This window comes from Taudactylus pleione, unplaced genomic scaffold (assembly GCF_031769625.1).
Source record: "Taudactylus pleione unplaced genomic scaffold, aTauple2 ptg001314l, whole genome shotgun sequence".
Lineage (NCBI taxonomy): Eukaryota > Metazoa > Chordata > Amphibia > Anura > Myobatrachidae > Taudactylus > Taudactylus pleione.
In genome coordinates this window covers 8,434,742-8,454,965 of record NW_028285714.1, presented here as the reverse complement: position 1 = coordinate 8,454,965, position 20,224 = coordinate 8,434,742, and the positions used below count along the sequence as shown (strand labels likewise).

The window sequence follows — 20,224 nt, the reverse complement described above, 5'->3', positions numbered from 1 at the left end:
TCTTTGCAATTGATTCAGAGTCAGTTCCTTATGCAAATCAAGAGTTGACGACCACCTCTTGTTGTACCTGGTTGAGATGAGACTAGATTGCAACTGGAGGAGTGGTTTCTGTGTGCAATTGCAAAATGAAAGGGAATCATACATAATGCAATCACATTAGTTATTGACCAGATAGAGCTGATTATAATTACCCAAGTGGATTAGTGCATATACAATGCTTGGTGAAAGAAACCAAAATGTTCCTTTTTATTTTATGACAACATTTAAGATTATACAGTATGTGCATGCTCACCCATCCCCAACTGCGTAAGCAGCATTATTTATTAAGTAAAACAAGTATTTAATGCCATAAACAACTGTATATACTATATAATCTCTTTCAGAACACTGTTGTTTCCGTTTTAGGGGTTTGGCAGAAAGAGGTTTGTTATTTATGACCAATCATATGCAATCATCATCATTAATCTTACACTTGAACCAGGGTCATGTACATTCAACTCAGACCCCTTCAGGAGGCTGTATTTGAGACTTTTCTGTGGTCATTGTAGTCACACTTTATGAATACATGCCCTTACTTAACTTTGGTTGTGACGGCATGCCCACTGTGATTTTATACCATCTTCTATGTTCTGTATACCCATTCCAGCCCTGGTTTTAGCCCAATAGTTGTACATAGTCTCAAGTCACATACAATATGAAAAAATCTCAACATGAAACAAAGCAATCACATTATGAGTTTCATACTGACTCTGAATAAGGTCTTTAGCATTGATGTTGGTATTGTTAGTAGAGGGTGTCTCAGATGACAAAGAAAAATGCAAAACATTCATTGTAACAGTATAATTCTCACCCTCAGCAATAGCCATTTTGTCCATTTCGGCTTTATCATTTCTCTTGTAAGAACCGATAGTCATATAATAATGCACAATTTCCTTTTTTGTATATCACGCAGATTAGCTCTCCTTATCTAATCAGCACATTTGTTTGGCTTTGACTTGCTTTTTAGATTATTTTCAAAATTTGGGTATTTGTTGCTTAGAAGTCAACTGAAATTCTGAACATCAAACTCTGAGGATATAAACTTCTTACAGATGGCCTGATTAGGAGGAGCATGCAGTGTCGATGCTGCATGCAAGTAGACAATGGGCCTGATTCAGAACCGGACGCTCTGACCAGAGCACTCGCTCTGAATCAGGGCCCTCCTCCATTAAAATGGAGCGTCCTCCTGGACGCTCGTATAGATGTGGGTCACCACCCACAGCATATACGAGTGTCCAAAAAGATGGTCGCGATGGTCTTGACCATCGCGACCATCGGACTTGCGACGGAGACCCTGCGGTAGGGTCTCCCTGCTACAAGCCCTGGAGTGATTTTGGCTCTATCAGAGCCAAAATCACTCCCACTTACATCACTAGTGATGTCAGTGGGGCCGGCTTCAGATGGTAGGCGTTCCCATGGGAATGCCTCCGTCTGGCAGGCACGCCCCCGGCACACCCACCAAAGGGGGCGTGTTGTCAATCAACATTGACAGCACGCCCCCTTTGGTGCGAGACCCGGAGCGACAGCTTGGCTGTCGCAGTCCGGGTCTCGCGCATGCGCACGACGGAGCTCCCTCCGTCATGCGCATGCGCAGTGGGGAACATCGACCCACTTGCGAGCGTACTGCCGCTTGCGAGTGGGTCTGAATGACCCCCTATGTTTTCAGTCTGCACAAGCGTCCTAGTCACACTGTGCATGCATTCCAGTGGTTATTGCCAGGAGCCACAGAATTAATTTGGAGGCACATAGAGGCAATTTTGGAATTAATTTCTGGGTGGTTCCTGGGGTGGAAAGCAAGACGTGAATGTGCCATGGTTATGTCACAGTCAGCAACTGCATCTTAGGTTGCAGAAGTCTGAAATAGATGGCCATGTTTAGATTAAAAACTGCATCTCCATAGGGCTTGTGCAATGTATGATGGTGCAACCAATGAGGCAATTAGTGCAACTGATGGTATATTTTAATACGCACAGAACCTTATTAGTGCCACAGCCAGTGGGCATCTCTGTATGATTACAATCAACTGTGCAATTACCATAAAGATGCAGTCACGCTGTGTCAAAAGATGCACAAATGGCAGCAATGGTGTGACTTGCCCACGTGGGAACTGTCAGTTGCTGGAGCCAATCAGCAGGTGTTCTACAGTCAGCGCGGCCACTGATTGGCTCTCTGGACTGCAATGCCCCGTGAAGTGCCGATAACTGGCATTCAAGAGCTATCTGTATGTGTGGCAACACACATACAGATAGCTGTGTTCTGTGGATCGGGGAAGGACGTTTTTTGTTTTTAAACACCCATGGATTTCTGCGGAGACCAGTGCTGGATGTAGGTGAGTATGAAATTTTTCTTGCAGGGCCATGTTTTTTGGATATTCTACATGGACAAGGGGACCGAACATCTGGTATAGATAAATATGTGTGAATGGGTAGGTGTGTGCAATAAACTGTGTTTTGTTTTTTTTAAACTATTTTACAGTGAAATTACAGGTGCCGCATGTCTGCTGGCACTTGTAGTTCCATAAGTGCAAAATGGCAGACATGCTTGCACTTGTAGTTCCACTGTAAAGTACAATAGTGTGACATTATTTGGCCCTCCTATTACCCCCATACCCCACTGCTCCAGGGGTATGGAGATGAGCCCCAGTCTTCAGCATAAGCCTGTGGTGCTCGGGAGAGGGGGGACCCTTTTTTGGGGGGTCCCCAACTCCCCCAAGATCACCGGATTGCGCTGACCGACTTGGGGTGTAATGCTTTGGACCTAGAGCCCTGGTGATTGGGTCTCCGGGCAGTGGCATTACACCCCAGTCGGTTGGGTCTGGTGCTGGTCTTAAATATAGGGGGTACCCCAAGTCTTTTTTGTCCCCTATATTTAAAACCATCACTAGTCCCTGCAGCCTGGTGTTGGTTTCTAAAATACATTGGAACCCTACACATTTTGTTCCCCGTATTTTTAGAAACCACCACTGGCTGGCAAGCCTGGGGCTGGTTTGACTTTTGGGGGGGACCTTATGTCATTTTTTTTGTAAATTTTTGGTACTTTTTTTTACAGGTTCAATAAAAACGGGAATTTTCTGGTGGGGTCCCCAAGTATGTGGCAGGTGTTTTTTTTTCATTGAGCAAAGTAGCGGCAGGTGCATTTTTGCAGAACTTTTAAAAAATAACTTTAGGGACTTAAAAATATGCTAGTACCCATTTTCATTTACCCCAAATTTGATGGGACCACTTTTAAAAACAAAAAAAGCTAAATGTTCTTCTGCATCACTTCTTCAAAGTCGGGAAAAAAACACCTGCCATGGCTATTTAAAAACCCAGACTTTTTTCTGCAGGCAAAAACAGGGGTACCCATAGTGAAACCCAAGGTCTGGACATCTTTAGGGGGGTCCTGCAATTTTTTCCAAAAAATTCCCATTTGATTTTGCTGATCCAAGTATCGCCGGGTCCCGTTTTCGACGATTTCATATTGAATACGGGGATAAGCGGGAGCGCGCGCAATACTTTTTCGCCGGCAAAAGCTCTGATGTGCGGCGAAATCTTCGACGGCGAGGTTAACGTTTCATATTGAATACCCCTCCATATATTTTCCCATACAATGCCCATGAAACTTTCAACAATCCCATTGCTATTTCAGGAGCATTCAGTTAAGCTACTAAAATGAATTGGCCATTATATGTTGGGCTATAACAGTCAATATAAACATGTGCCCAGATAATATATTGCATACACTCAATGGAGCATATAACATATCTGATTGAACAAGCTTCTCCAGGAAAGAACACCAAACCTCTCATGCACTGCTTATACAGTGATAATTGGTCTATATTTTCAAAGACACTTTCTTTATCTGTCCAATATCATCAAAGCTACTAAATATCACTGGTTTAGAATTAGTATTCAAACAACTTCCCACAAACCACCAAATAGAATCATTAGAATATAGTTTGTATGCATATGTCCAAAAAGACTATTATGATGGTTTAAAATACAAATGGTTTCTGTGGGGTTGTGCCTGTATCATCATCAATGTTTTGGGACATGTGGTACTTTCTGGTGAACAACAGCAGCTGTTTATTAAATAAAACATTGTGCCTTTATGAATTTGACTGGAGCATGCTCAGTTTAGTCTACCACCAACTAACCAATCCTCTGAATGATGTTAATATACGAGTACATCTTGCATCCAGTTGCACAAACTACCAGATTATTGTTCTTTGTGCTTTGCCCAGCATTCCTGAATCTCTGTCTGGCTGAACTCATGTGTGTCAAATTTTATGATCCTCTTACCAGCTCTGACTTCCCTGTTCCCTCTTTGATCTATTCTTATGTATTGGGTATGTCTACAGTTAAACTTTTGGATTGCTCTTCTGCCTCCAGCTGTTGTGACAAAAACTTTTTCATGTAAAAGTTTCTTGATCTTCACTATACACAAGTGACTAGCATGAGCAAAATCAATCACTTGGTTTCATACTGCAGAAGGAATACCTAATTTGTTATTTCTTTTGAGAATGATTGAGTTACCATGTACTGTAAATTCTTGGCAATGATTATGAATCACTCTAATATCATCCTTTGTAAATAAGGATGAGCTTTCTGCCAATCATTGAAAGTAATGCATTTTTCCAATGCAGATAAGATATAAACTGCTGATGTTGCTTCTATCACTTTGACACTAGTAAAAGTTTATAGAATTGAGTTATAAAAATCACATTCTCCTGCTGATTTGTAAAATAATATTTATCAACACCACATCTATGCCTGATAGAAAAATGTTATGCTTCAAAAGTAAAGGCCAGCTATTGTATGTGTCCTGGTCATGGGTTTCCAAAAAGAATAACATGAACTTGACGGTCAGATAGAAATGTAAAGTGCGCACAATTTATTGGCTGAGAGTACTGATTGTCAACATCTTTCAAATCATGTCTAGCAAATGATAGAATTTCTTGATCACAAACAAAACATGTTTTAGTTAAAATGGCTCCAACATAAACAGGACTGGCATCTACCTTGAACTATGTTTTCCATGAAGACACTGTAACACTGTGCTATGTACTACTTGATGTCATTAGGGTTGTGACAAAGTTATTGCATTGCCCGAGTTGAATAATGGAACTTGAATTTAATATGCAGCCTTCATATTTTATATAATGTCCTTGCCTATAAACCCATTACATTGATTCTGAGAATGACCCCACTGTTTTTTTTAAGGGATAAAACCCTGTTAGCAGGGATCTATCTATCACTTAGTATTCAGATACTGTTACCTCAACACTGAGGTATAAACTGAAGATATGTGTGCATGAAAATTTTGCTGGTGCTGGTTTTAGATCTGTATCGCCTTCATATTTTGGATCTGGATTTGGTTTTGCAAAACCACCAATGCGTGTTTTGGATCTGATTATTTTTTTCTTTAAAAATCATGAAAACGGCTAAAATTATATAATTTGCACCTTTTTTGTTTCTATTAACCTCAATAACATTTATTTTCAGTAAGTTTTGACTAACTCACTATATTGATTTTATCCAGTTTAGGCCAAAAGGTTGCACCGAGCTAGCTCGCAGACGAAGCTATCCAACAGCAGTGGACGTCACAAACGTGGTAGTTCAGCTTCCAAAATGGCACATTCAGGAAACAGAGTGGCTCTACAGTGGCAGACAGTATGGTAGTTTAATAAACTATATGACCCCATAAAGAAACCAATAATTTTTTCTTTAATCAAGAACTAGATCAGAGGCCTGAAGGAGATGTGGTATGTATATGGAGTAGTTGAAGGCAGGGAAAATAAGGAAGGAAGGATTGATTAGTTTGTAAATTTATTTGAATTTTTTGATTCTGAAAAAAAAAATTATGAGAGAACATCAATGTAGGATCAGGTTCTTCAGTTCCTGAAAGACATCTTTCATCTGGAGAAGGTTCTCTATTTGAATGTGGAGAGTTTGTCAGAAGATATTATGCAGTTTCTGCACCATTGCACACAGAGATGCTTTGGGCAGAGCAGGCTCACTGAAGCCCACTTGTGTCCAATCCTATGTGAACCAACCACCTAAACCTGATCAACTGATCAACTGCTGGAGGTTGTTTGTCAGCAAAGGGTGGAATGCCTCAGGTTACCTCACCCTGCTTTATGCACATTATTTACCATGTAAATATGGATGTATGTGACCAATATACACAACAAATTTTTGTATTAAATATATTTGCATTTTATTGCACACATCCTGGCAGGAAGATGCTCTAAGCTGCTGCTCATATTTATTTTCTCTCGCATGACATCTACCATCTACATTATCCAGTTATTCCACTTGGAGTAACCTACATATAAAGGAAGCAGGTGTTTATTGAGCTGAACCGTTATTTATACCAGCCTATCAATTCACCAGTTCAGGTGCAGCTTCCAACATGGCACATCTAGGAAATAAGAGTGGCACTGCAGCAGTGATTTGTGGTAAGGTAAATGGCTGGAGAGGCACTGGCTAGTATCAGAGCCAGATTTATTGATACATATATGTACCCGAGGGTGCATGTGGGCATTATACAAAGGTGCAGCAGTATATAGTTATTGAAATTTGGTGTGTTTTTAGACAGGGGAGGCAGTGCCTCACCTGCCATGCACTTTATACTCCAGATATTTTACTATAAAAATTATTAGAATAATACAAGGAAGATATTTATAATATTTTCTTTGAACTTTTCTCATAATTTTTATAGTAAAAACTGTGGAGTATACCTAAGTAAGATAGGAAAGGCTCTGCCTCACCTGCCTCATCTTGACCATACATCACTGCACTAAAGGACACTGGGGAATGGCCTGCAATGTCACAGTACTTATATGGATACACTGGGGTACAGCACAAAAAACAACAATGTATTTTTTAATTTTTTAACTTATTATTTTTTTACTTTGTTTTTAAACTTTTGTTAATATTTTTTTAGGTTTTCTTTCTGTTTTCTTACTTTTCTAAACTTTTTTTTTAAAATGTTAAATTTTTTTAACACTGGAGCAGATGGACACAGGACAGGTGCGTTGGCGGCACTGGAGCAGATGGACGCTGGACAGGTGCGTCGGCAGCACCGGAGTGGATGGACACTGGACATGTGCCTCTGCAGCACTGGAGCAGAATGACACCTGACAGGTGCATGCCTCTGGACAGACAGCACAGCCCATCCAGCACAGATGCAGTGAAGCAAATGGCGCCGATCAAGATAGGGAGGGACTTATATGCAATCCAAAACCTGAAAGAATACGATGCGGGATTGATGATGTTTGCCCTATTTTTGAATCTGAGTCAGTCCGGAAGACCTGATACCAACTCAGATCCGGTTCGAATTTGCAATGTTCGGGTGGGTCCATTGCTCATCTCTTGTATAAACTATATTGTATAAGCAATGTTGCTGCTTTTCCTGAGGCAACTTTAATTGAAATCTGTTTTTGTCTACGAGCTTCAGCCAAGATTAGATTTATGAGGTATATTTTTCCTCCTAAATTTAGAAAGACAATGCCTCCAGTTTTTCCTATCATAGAACTAACTCTGTTATATGCAACTTTTTGAACGTACACCAACCGGGGCTCATTTTCTGTCACAAATCTCTGCAACTGTGCAACATTATAGCAGAAGTTGGAAGCCCTAGCTAATGCAGACTCTTGCCTACCATTTGTTGAATTTTGTCCTCCAAGCAGATGAGAGCTTGATTGAAGATTGCAACAGTATATTGTAACTTTAGCTCAGGATTGACTTGTCTTGCTTCATAATAAATGTCATTACTCATATTTTCTCTAAAGTCAAGCCCAAGTTGACTAAGGGCCTGATTCAGCTTTGGAAATAGCGTGAGATATAGCACTTAACTGATCATCTTGGTGAAAGCATGGTGCACTGCAGGTGGGGCAGATTTAAAATGTGCAGAGAGATTTAGATTTGGGAGGGAGGTGTCCAAACTGACATCTAAATTGTAGAGTTATATTAAAGCTGTGCAATATTTGTGGGCTACTTGCAAATGCAGCCAGTATTTACCCTACATGCAAAAAAAAAAATATTTACACCCCTTGCATTGCAATATGGTTTGTCCAGGTTCACAGTTAAGTGCTAATTCACACTCTATTCCCAAAGATGAATCAGGCCCTTAGTACTATAACTGTCAGTGCAGGTGCAGTGTGACAATTGATCCTCTGACTCATTGCTCTTCAGTTGGCACTCTGGGCCTCTTTCAGAGCCGCTCGTAAGCAATGTTCACACAACTGCGCATGCGTATGGGTTGTAATACGCATGCGCGAACCAGTCATTGCTGTTGGAAATTGTGTGCTCGCAAAATAGCGAATGCCTGCTAATTTGAGTTACAGAATGAGGAATTTGTGGGTGGTAACAGGGGAAGGTGCTTGAAAACAGGGAGTGGAGATCCGAATGCAGGCATGCCAAACAGTCAAAACGGGTGTTTTAAGGGTGTGCATAATTAACAAAGCAGCGTCATCGACCACGTCACTTGGTTGTCTTTTAGCCTGAACTGCTCGCATGATTGCAGTAGGAAAATGCTACCACAAGCACTGCGAGCAGTTCATACGCCTTTCGATGTACTCGATTAATATAATAAATAACGGAGATGACGTAGGATGCGAGCGGCCAGGGGGCGTTTTTTAAAAAATAGCGAGTGCATGTTTCGTTAGCTCGCTCAGACATAGAGGCGTCAACAGACCGCAAAGAGTGAGCGCTCTATTTAAATATCCGGACCCTTTTTCTGAACGAGCAAGTGCAAATAGCTTCCGGCTCTGAATCGGGTCCCCTGTCTGTCCCCCACTGGTACATATTAGCCTGTTATTTTAGATCAGAGCAGTTTTAAGCACTGGAAGACATCCAGAGAAAACTTTCTTAAACTAAAATTTTAAATCAGAGACTCCATGGCCTACTTGGTGGGCACCAGAGAGACCTCCATGGCCCTGAAAAACTTCAAACATAGACAAAAAACTAATCCTAGTCATATTACACCACCATGCCAAATTTGGTAGGGCTAAGTGCAAAACTGTGGCTGTGCATAAAGGACAAACAGATGGACACACATACACTTTCACGCTTATTCTATAGATAAATCATCTTCTTTCTTATTTGTCTGAGTGGGTCAGTCAAAATTGCAATCATTTCAAAACAAAACTTGGGTGATAGTTGTCTATATATTTAACGTCTTTTTTTTTGTCCTGAAGAAAATACCTGATGGTAGAGTGAAGTTATGTTCTTGAGCAGTAACTCCAAAAATAAGAATATCATCACTGTTGTTTATAACATCAAATCAAATCAAATCTAATTTATTGTCACATCCACATAAAATGCATCAGAGAAAGTAAAATGCAACATTCACAGATGGCTATGAAACTTGCTGGATAGTATATTCAAATACTCATGCCACAGAAGACATTCTAATTTATAGATGTTTGTATATTTATATCACAAGATGAGGTTATATAGTTATTTATTGTAATTCCTTATAAAGATCTACTTTTTTATATCGTGTATGAAGATCCAATTTTGAAAAGTAACCTGCACCCATGAGTCTATTATAATGTCATCCATGCTTCAAATTATATGGTACTTTCTCATACATGTGTGTTCTCACACACCTTTATTGCTCCAGAAAGTATGGCACGAAATGCCTGGTGGGACATAGATGCTCTGCCTTTGATGGCGATTGTCATGCTTGAATACTTTTTCCTGACTTTTTGCATCTCATTCACTAATAGTAAACAAAGTACTTTAATCAAAAGCAATGCTTGCTATGGTGATTTCCATGTGTACACTAAGCTTTCCCTACCTGATGAGTCATGTGACTAAATCCCTCTGAAGTGTCATCCCTTTTTGATGACCCTTTAGGTCAGGTATGGCCAACCTGTGGCTGTCCAGCTGTTGTGAAACTACAAGTCCCAGCATGCCCTCCCACTGATCAGCTCGTAAAGCATGCAAGGACTTGTAGTTTCACAACAGCTGGAGAATGACAGGTTGGCCAGTTCTACTTTAGGTGATGAAAAATGTTTCTCCACACAGCACACTACTGGACACTTCGATCTAAAATGATTTAATTTGCCACAAATGTTACCTTTATTGCTAGGCATGCCAAATGATGCAGGTATACAGTAGGCACCCACATCTGCAATATTACTTTTCAGGCCTGCTTCCAGTCTTGTCATGTTTGTCTGCAAGTTGATACATCTTTTCTCTCTTGAGTTCTGAAAGTTATAGACTTCTTACATATTGCCTTAAAGGTTACAGTGTAATTTCAGCTTCAGCATGTCTTAGCTTTGGCCTTTCTTTCCCAGGGTTCTTAACCAGGTAATATATTCATTAATGATCAGAATATTTTATGATGTCTGTCTTAGTATCTCTGCTATACTTCCTCTTAGATTACTTGGGGTGATTCAGCACAGAATGAAATTGCAAAGCTGCACAATAGCAGTTTTGCAATTCTATCCTTGCAAATATGCAAATGCAGCAAGAGGTGTCTGATACCCCCTGCTGCATTTGCTATCCCAGCTCTGCGAACGAGGTCACAGGCCGGGATAATTATCATTACCATCGGTCGCAATGGTGGATGGCACCAGCCTGCTGAGTAAGCCTCATTTTACTCAGGCTGGCTGGCTTGCGAGGCCAGGAAACTGCATTCATGGAAAACAAGGCTGACAGACCCCCTTTTCCATGAACGCCGGCTTTATCTGCCCCCCGCACATCCCCGTAATTGCCTCTGTCAGTAAGACAGAAGCATACAAGGGCCTTCATGCAATCACGCAGGACCCGTTCTGCACTTGTGCAGATTGGGTCCTGCTGAGCACACAGATTCCCAATGAGTCAGGCCCGCTCTCACATGTCTGTTTTGTGTAATGATTAATCACTTAGTGGGTTTGATTCCTATGTATATATATGTATATATAAAGAGAAGTAGGTCATTTTTTTTCAACATTTTTCTTTAAACAAGTCATCATTCTTTATAAAGTCACTGCCAGTTATTGTGGCACCTCAACAAAGGAAATAAAAAGACTTAATGTAATGAGAGATAGTGGCCAGACTACTTTATGTTTTTTTAAATCACTGTGTAACAAAGATTACCCTGGTTGATCACAAGGTTATTTTGATTTTGTATACCCATATAGGTAATGACAATAAAAAATAATTGTGATGATCAATAGGGCATAAAATGTGTAGGTTAATAAGGGAAATTGTCAGCGCTATGGGCCTGATTTAGTGATGGACACAAATGGCATCACTGCTGTGTCTTTGTATGCAGCGAAGTGTAATAATATACAAATATCGCAGGCGCCATTTGTTGTATTGAAATGACCACATGCAGCATCTTAGAATCTCTGTTTGTGAACAAAGACACAACCATCGGTTGCACATTGGTCATTTATCGAACTTCTGGGCAACCCAGTGGTTACTCAGAATGTCCTTTGTAACTGAGATGCTGGACCTTTCACAACTGCGTACGGGATGCACAGGCTGAGACATGGCCCTAAATAGGTCATGTTTGAGTCACCACCTCCCTGTTACCTCCCACAAACCTGTCAATCGCTTTGCAAATAATTCCTCACTGCAACCGCCTTTGCAAGACTATTGAAGCAAATGCATAGTGTGAATTATAAGCATGCCCAGTATAAAAAACATTACCCAACAGTGTAAACAAACAAAAATGGCAGCTGCTCAATCAATCTACCAGTACTAATCAGGTGCATGAAAGGGAGGGGTCATACTAAGTAGAAAAAGGAGGGGGGTTTAACCCCCTATTGTTCCTCAGCACACTGAATAATACTTGCAACAATATATGAAGACAATATGGTCATTGAAATTCAGAGATATTGGTTGCATGCATTTGCAAATACATGGGAAGCTGCTAGGCCACGTCACAGCTTCTCTGTCACTAGCAGTCCCTAACACTAAGGGGTTCACAACCGGGGCTCAGTGCACCCCGAAAAACGTCCAGCCCAGGACCCCCCCAGGGCATCACATGAAAAATGGAAAAAGATAATAAGTGTTGAAAAAAGGGGTTAAAATATATGTGAAATATTACATGAAAAAAATACAAACATAACAGTAAACATCAGAATTTCATTAGTGTCTGAATCAGGCCCTATATACTGTGCACAGTTAATGTATGTAGAAATGCCGTATGCACCTGCTTTTGCAATGGTCTTGGCTACCATAGGTAGTGTCACATAGTGTATTCACAAATGATTTCCCCTGTACACTCCTGGAATAATGAGTGTCTAAGGAGTTGTAAACTTCTTTAATAAGGCTATAATCAAGTGACATGTGTTGATAGTTACCGATCAGCTGTTTTATGTTTCTTGCACATTATTTGCTCCAATTTCCAGTGGGAATTCATTATTTGTAAAGCTAGGCAAATAATGGGAAATCTCTGAAATTCTGCCAAATTTCAGAATCTGACAAATAGATTCACCAGTCTCCTTTTCATGGCCATATTAGCTACTATGGTCGGCTTTGCTTACCTAGAAGATCCACAACATATTACTGTTTTTATAGCTGCATTTGCGCAATCTGTTATTGTTAGTACCCTCCAAATGATAATTCCAGTATCTTATCATGTCCACCCAAACCTAAATGGGCTGATGTCCATACTTTCTTTTCCTCTCCACACATTTGTATTAAAAAAAAGTGTGGGAGGAAGCAGGATTTCCCAGAGAATACCCATGCAAGCATGGGAGCATGTACGGTACATTATACACAGATAAGGCCCTATTTTTGGAATACAATGTGCGATCCACTTCTGTAAGATAGCACTGCTAACCATTGTGTGTACTTGCGCTACCCAACAGAAAGTAGTCCAAAATACAAGTAAGCAATATATACAATTAAATACTTTTCTATAATACATATATCAGTTTATCCCAATGTTGACACAATGTATAGTAGTCAAATAAGCAAAATATATCACATTACCAATATGGATAGTAAAGCAATGAGTTATACACCCATCATTTTCAACATTAAAACTACCTGCCTAATATTGTGTAGGACCCCCTCATGCCTCCAAAACAGCTCTGACATCAAGATATGGACTCCACAAGACCTTTGAAGGTGTCCTGTGGTGTCTGGCACAAAGTCGTTAGCAGCAGATGATTTAAGTTCTGTAAGCTGCAAGGTGGGGCCTCCATGGCTCAAACTTATTTTTCCAGCACATCCCACAGATGCTCGATCTGACTGAGATTTGGGGAATTTGGAGGTGAAGTCAACACCTTGAACTCTGTCATGTTCCTCAAACCATTCCTGAACAATTTTTGCAGTATGGCAGGGAGCATCATTCTGCTGAAAGAGGCCACTGCCATCAGGGAATACCATTAACATGAAGGGGTGTACTTGTCAGCAACAATGTTTAGGTAGGTGATACTTGTCAAAGTAGCATCAACATGAATGGCAGGATCCAAGGTTTCCCAGCAGAACATTGCCCAGATCATCACACTACCTCTGCCAGCTTGCTTTCTTTTCTTAGGGCATCCTGGTGCCACCTCTTCCCCAGGGAGGTTTTAATGTTATGGCTGATTGTTTCTTATGAGAGCTACATACACAAATTATTCCACTATCAACTGAGCTATACAGAGGGAATGAAGGTGGTAACAATTGCTACATTTAATACATTTGATATTTTTTGATACGTTATATGTTATTAACTAGCTTTTGATTCTTTCAAATTCAGTGTGATATGAAAATTTCTGAATTTCATTGTGATAATCATATTCAGTGTGGCAATCGCTGTGTTTGACTATCGCAAATAAATATTACCGTTATAAAATAGTGAGACTATTTTAGATGTATCTACATTGTGTACTACTACATAACATGCTTAGTATTAATATTTTGTTTCATTTAAAAAAAAATAAAACTAAGACTTGTTTCTATTTTTAACTAAATGTTTTAGCAGGTGTTAACTATTGAAATGTATTTATTAAATGTAAACTTTTCACCTCCTACACTACTTGAATCCCTTATTTCCATCTCTAGGACAGCTGTCGTCTGCACTTTCTGTGTTACTTATTAAATAGGGGGATGGCACACTAAAATATGTTTAGAACTGTGAAGTAAGTAATATGAATGCTTGACTATTAAGGGATAACTACAGAAATTAAAGCAAGTTCATTACATTTTTTATATATCTTATGCAAACTTATTATTACTGACAGGGGCAGATGGTCCATTACCTTCAGCAGGAAGATTCCAGGTGAGCCGATTGGTCTGTGGGGCCACTTTTCACCTGCGGCCACACCCCCTAACCTGTCACAGCTAATAGAGTGGTCCATCTATAAAGTGAGAACAGCCTGAGGTGGCGGTGCCAAGTCCAGGAAGAAAGCTCAGCTGTGCCACAGTGACACCACGCACCTCGGAGGTGGCTGAGCTGGTCCGTGTCTGGCAGGAAATGTAAGTATAGCACTGCACTCCGAGGGGCCGCGCTGCCAATCTCCCACTGCTGCCGCCAGTCCCCTGCTGTGTATGAGCCAGCAGCAGGTGCTGACTGGGAGAGGAGAGGGGCTCTGCTGTGAATGAAGGGCTGTGATTTAAAGCTTCACATTTTGCTAGAAATGATAGATCAACTTGTTGCATTCCTGTGTAATGTGCATGTTACTATCATGAATAGCACCCATCAGTGTCTATCTAGGTCTGTGCTAAGGGGGTCTGTGCTGTGATGAGGGGGGCTGTGCTGAGGGGGGATGTATTGAGAGGTACTGTGCTGTGTAGAGCTGAGATGAGGGGAGTTGTTCTGTGAAGCTGCTGTCATTTGAGGGGGACTGTGATGAGGGTTACTGTTATTGAGCAGGTGTGATGTGAGGGGGTGTGAGGGGCCTGTGGTGTGAGGGGCTGTGATGAGGAGGGCTGTGCTGTTGGGCTGTGATAAGGGGGGCTATGCTGCGAGGAGGACTGTAATATGAGGGGGACCTGTGTTGTGAAGGGCTGAGATTAGAGGTACTGTGCTGTGAAGGGCTGTGATGAGGAGGGCTGTGCTGAGAGGGGCTGTGCTGAGGGAGGCTGTGAGGAGTGCTGTGAAGGGAGAGGATTTTGCTGTGGTGTGGGTGGATGCTGTGATGTGGGGAGAGGGGTGAGTGGTGTTGTGCTGTGATGATGGGTGCTGTGCTGTGAGACGGCTGTGAAAGGGGCAGTATGTGGTGCTGTGAGGATGGTCAGTGAGTATGGTGAGGTGGGCAGTAACTGGGTCTGTGTGTGTGCTGTTAGGGCCACCATGTGCTAGGGGGGAATGAGTGAGCTGAGATCCACTATGGGTCACCAAAATCTATATTCACTTACCAAAATAAATAGGCTCAGGCCAGCCCTGCTGATAGCAGGAAATGGAGATCTGTCTCAGGGGGTTGGGGAGGGGGGGCTATTCTATACTGGGGAAAATGATGATCTATCTGAGGGAGAGGAGGGTTATTCTGTACTGGGAGAGCTGATGATCTGTCTGAAGGGAACTAATATTCATTGTTTTTAATAAAGTATAGCTTAAAGTAGCTATAGTTGATGTAAACTTAATTTATTGAGTGTGCAGAGGATTTAAAGTCAGCCCAGTTTTTAATTTCTTTGCTACTTCTAATACAACACAATACTTCTAAACTGTTTGAGTCAGATCCAGCTACTATGTTATGCTCTGCCTTTTGTGGGTGTAACTCCGCCTGCCATTACTTTTTGAAGAAGTAATCCCACCTACCTTGATGTTTGTCCCACCAACAGTTGATTAGGTGCTGCCCACATGAGGCCACTTCCAGAAAATGTTCCAGTGACCAATTTATTTCCAAATCCACCTCTGATTACTAAAATATTCCTGACAAGTCCTAATATTTATTCTAATGGATGGGTATTATTCTACAGCACATTAGGGGTTAATATTACCTTAATAGTTGATTACTGCAGGAAGGGCAAATGGATTGCAACACAACATGAATTCAATGTGCCACTGGTGATTCCATGTTTTTCTTTACAGTTCCTGTGTCATATCGTTTATCTTTGGGGATGTGTTAGGTAAGTCTAATTGCTTTCTTGTGCACATTAAATACAGTAAAGTTATTTAAGTTATTTTTCCCCAAGAGTTTGGTCTTACAGAGCAGCATGCCTACATGGGTATCCAATTATCTGTGATATTTGTTTATACACAATGCAATTAGATTACAGTACCATAATATCTCTAAATTTCCTGCGCATTGCTTTGGGGCAAGTGGGAAAAAAGGCCGTGTTTGTATTCATGAAGTGACAGCATTCTGACAGTCTTGGTGGCACTTTGCAGTAGGGATGTGCAGGCTCGGATAGGTTCGAGTTTGCACGTGGAGTTCGGATTTTTCCCTCCAAAAAAATGGAACTCAGAAAGAGGCAAAACGTCATCTTGCATGGACGAACATCATCATTCCTGGACTTTTGTCCAGGAATGATGATGTTCGTCCATGCAAGATGACGAGTGATCTTTCGAGTGATCTGCAGATATATCTGTAGATGATCGTCGTTCATACACACTGATTGACCATCATCTTCCAGGTAGCTGCTGGTCCCACTGGCTGGTTGTCTCCACACGACCCTCTCCCCGGAGCCGCTGCTGCATATGTACAGGCAATCGGCTGATTGGCCGTACATACTTGCCGATTAACAGATATATTTGCAGATATATCTGCCATCAGCTGTGCAGCACAGCTGTGAGATATGCCTGTGAACAATGTCATTCACAGACATATCGCTGGTAAACACTGGCTGAACAGCACCAGATATATTGGCCGATCAATTGATCTGCTAATATATCTATCAGTGTGTACCCAGCTTAAGTCCTTCCATCTTCAGAGAGGGAATTATATGTTAATTAGAGAAGGATAGACTATAATTTATTTTTATGTTTTGTTTATTTTGTGCTCTCAGATAAAACTAGTTTTGAATTCTTGTACCAAAGCCCTGGAGTGATGTTCTACTAATTGGCTGCTGTGTGTAAGGTGCTGCTGTTCATCCCAGGAGACAGTACCCCTAATCTGATCTTGCAACATTACATACAAGAAAACAACACCTAAAGTGACTTCATGTTTCTGATCCATTACATTATTTTTTGGCAACCACCATGCCTGTTGCACCTAGATAAATTGTATACTTAATCTAGGGCTAAATTTGGCCATGTTTCAAGTTTTAAAAAAGCTATGTTTATAATAATAATCTATAAATATTATTATATTCCACTCTTACATGTTCCAATGAACAAGGGAAGGCAAGAGGACAGGGAATTGGACACAAAGATCCGTAATTAGGTGTGTGCGACTATTATCTCCTCCTGGAGGGGGCAGTTTGGTTGCTGCCCCAAAAAACTTTTTAATATTCTAGGGTGCTTAACCGTGGAAATGTGATGGGCAACCAGCATTCATCTCCTGCTCTTGGCACTTGTCCATTTATATTATGACATCCTATGTATTTGGGGTGGGGTGAGCTCCAGCACTGTTGTGGTGTCTGGGCAGCTGAGAAAGTATATACACACTCTCAAGATTGCATGATTTTACCCCCTTGAGCAGCTAGTGCAGCATATAAAGAGATTCCCTGCATTCAAAATGTTTGTGGCCACTTACCCCAGAGCAGTAACTAGACTTTTTGGTGGCCTGTGCCAGAAAGAGCATTGGCACCCCCCTTCCCAATTTTTCAAATAGGGACATAAGTTTAGCTCAAGAAGTGAGCTGTGACTTCCTGGTCACCTTTATTAATACCTCAAATTGAAGGTGTACATTTAAGCAAACAACCAATAAAACATATTTCCTGAAGCATGCTAATATCCAATCAATTCTTGCCCTAAGGGCGTACATATTACAAATTAATTAGCTCGTCATATATGGAAAAAGCAAAAAAACAGTTCTAGCTTGTAGTGAGGTAGATTTATGGTTTCTTGACTTTGTTCCTTGTTTCTCTCTCCTGTAGTAGCGGTTTCCAACTTAAGAATAACTCTGGTTCCCTTATCTTGTGAGCCAGATCTTCCTGTCCAACAGTCTTGCAGAGAACATATCTGAATTTCTTTCTTTTAAGGCGAAATGCAGTCTTTGTCTTAAAGGCATACAGTCATCAAAAATCAGCACGTGTTAATCAATAAGTTCAGCATTGTCTTACCCTAATATTCCCCTCTTTTTATTAACACTTGTCCCTACACTTGTGATATGATCGCAATATATCGTTTGATGGTACTTACTTTATCGTACATAACAATCTTAGGGACTGTATGCAGATAGATAATAATCATTCAATACCACGTTATTGCCCCCTATCACAAGTCTAACTAGAGAGGGGTTCTAATTATATAACTGCGTTAACACTTGTTTAGCCATACAGACAATAACTACAATAAACACAACTGTGCTTTGCTGTGACTGGGTTCTTCTTCCTACATTTAGGACTCCAAGTCACCGTGGCATGCAAGGGCATCTTTTCCACAGACACTAAAGCTACTGTGACAGGTTTCTTCTTACATTTTTCAAATAGGCAATTAGTCATTTTATATGTAGCATACAGAACAATTCCTGCCAGTAGTAATTTTCCTATAAGCTCAACTATTCCCATGAACCAGCCACCTACTCCCTTGAACCAATTGGCTGGGTTTAGCCATGAGAACCAAGATGTACCAAACCATGGTTCCTCTGTATGATCCTTGGCAAACTGTCTCTTTAGCTCTTGGACCTTGTCTAAATGTTGCTCGATAGCCTCTTCAATTTCATAGGTCTGATTTATATAATTGCAGCAAGCCTCCTTTACTATCATGCACATTCCTCCTTCTTTGGCTGTCAGGTAATCTAACACCAGTCTATGTGCTAATAACTCTTTATTTATCATTTGAAGTTCACGTAACATTAATCTGAAATTATCATCATATCATTTGGTTATGTTATCAATGAGGTTAGCTAGATCCATGATATAATAGAATGCCTTTTTAATACAGCACCTATTTATCCATGGTAACGTGATTAAGTCCTGACTGGCCTTTTTTGCTGGCTGTACTTCCCTCCTTATAACTGAGTGTTCCTTAAAATCCCATTGTTTCAAGTGTGTGGGGTATATCTGTTCTACATAATAAGTAGGAGGTAATAGATAACACAATGTACAATTTCCAAAACCCCCATATGGTAACCATTTGTATGCATATCTTCCACACAAATAATATATATTGTCAGGGAGAGTAGTAGGGGCATGTCCCACCATTGTTTGAGTGAGGAAATAGAGAAAAGGTTTTACCATTGTCATATTTGGGGTCAACCAGGTGGGATTCCCCCTACAGGTAGATTTATTCCAATACTCAGGTATCTCACCCTGCACCCACGCTCCTATGGTTGGTATACCTTTTTCATCACAGCCATCTATTGCTACGGGAGGGTTATCTGCATAAGGCAAGTCTTGATGAGTGGGGTGCCTAAATCTTTCAGCCAGGTCCTTAAACCTGAATATGGCCTCCTTACATTTAACCTGACCAAGAGAACTTTTCTTGGGCTTCACTATAGATCCATCCACCAATTTTATCTGATGGTTCCATCCATGCATTTCTTGCATATAGGTAGTAGGGGGCACTGAAAAACAAAAACTTACATTTCTTCCTAGCAAACCAGTCAGTAAGGGTACAGGCCTAGTGACATATTTTGCCTTTGTGACTGGCAGCAAGGAAAAGAAGTTGACATTTATAACTTCATCTAGTGTCAAAGGCACTTCCACCCAGTTCATGGTCTTTGAGGAAAGAGGTGAATGTGTGCATATCCAACAATCTGTTATATTGAGCTGCTGTGCTGCTGTGTAATGCATTTGGACAAGTGAATTGGACCAAGGCTCATGTAGTGTCTTATGATATTCTCCTGTGAGATTACCCTTACTTTGGGACCATGTACTCATCATAATCAGGTTTACAAATACTGACAACCAGATAAAAGGATTCATTGTGCTGGTTCCAACTTGACTGTGAGTTTCTTGCAATGTGACGCGTGAATCCACGTAGGTCGTCCTCCAAGCTTCACTGAGGTAGGTGTGGTTAATAGCACCTGGAATGGACCTTCGAACCTTGGTTCCAGTGGTCTTCTGACGTGTTTCTTTGTATAGACCCAATCACCTGGTTCAAGGGAGTGTGAACCTGGAACTGTATCTGGATCTGGAAGGGAGGAGAAAACTAGAGAATGGGTGTTAGCTACCTGCCTACATACAGCAGCTACATATTCAGTTAGATCTGCATGATTATG

The 20,224-nt window shown here is 40.9% G+C and overlaps 1 long non-coding RNA gene across 2 annotated transcripts in view; it reads left to right on the top strand.

Annotated features, from left to right (window-relative positions):
* Window positions 1-20,224, top strand: part of LOC148443237 (uncharacterized) — a 233,630-nt gene that overhangs the window by 185,067 nt on the left and 28,339 nt on the right. Inside the window, exons 4-7 of one of the 2 annotated variants that reach the window (XR_015875715.1) lie at window positions 5,560-5,695; window positions 7,035-7,374; window positions 14,198-14,432; window positions 15,988-16,025. This is a non-coding gene — a long non-coding RNA (uncharacterized LOC148443237). The remainder of the gene's footprint in view (window positions 1-5,559; window positions 5,696-7,034; window positions 7,375-14,197; window positions 14,433-15,987; window positions 16,026-20,224) is intronic. The other variant, XR_015875716.1, reaches the window with a different exon arrangement.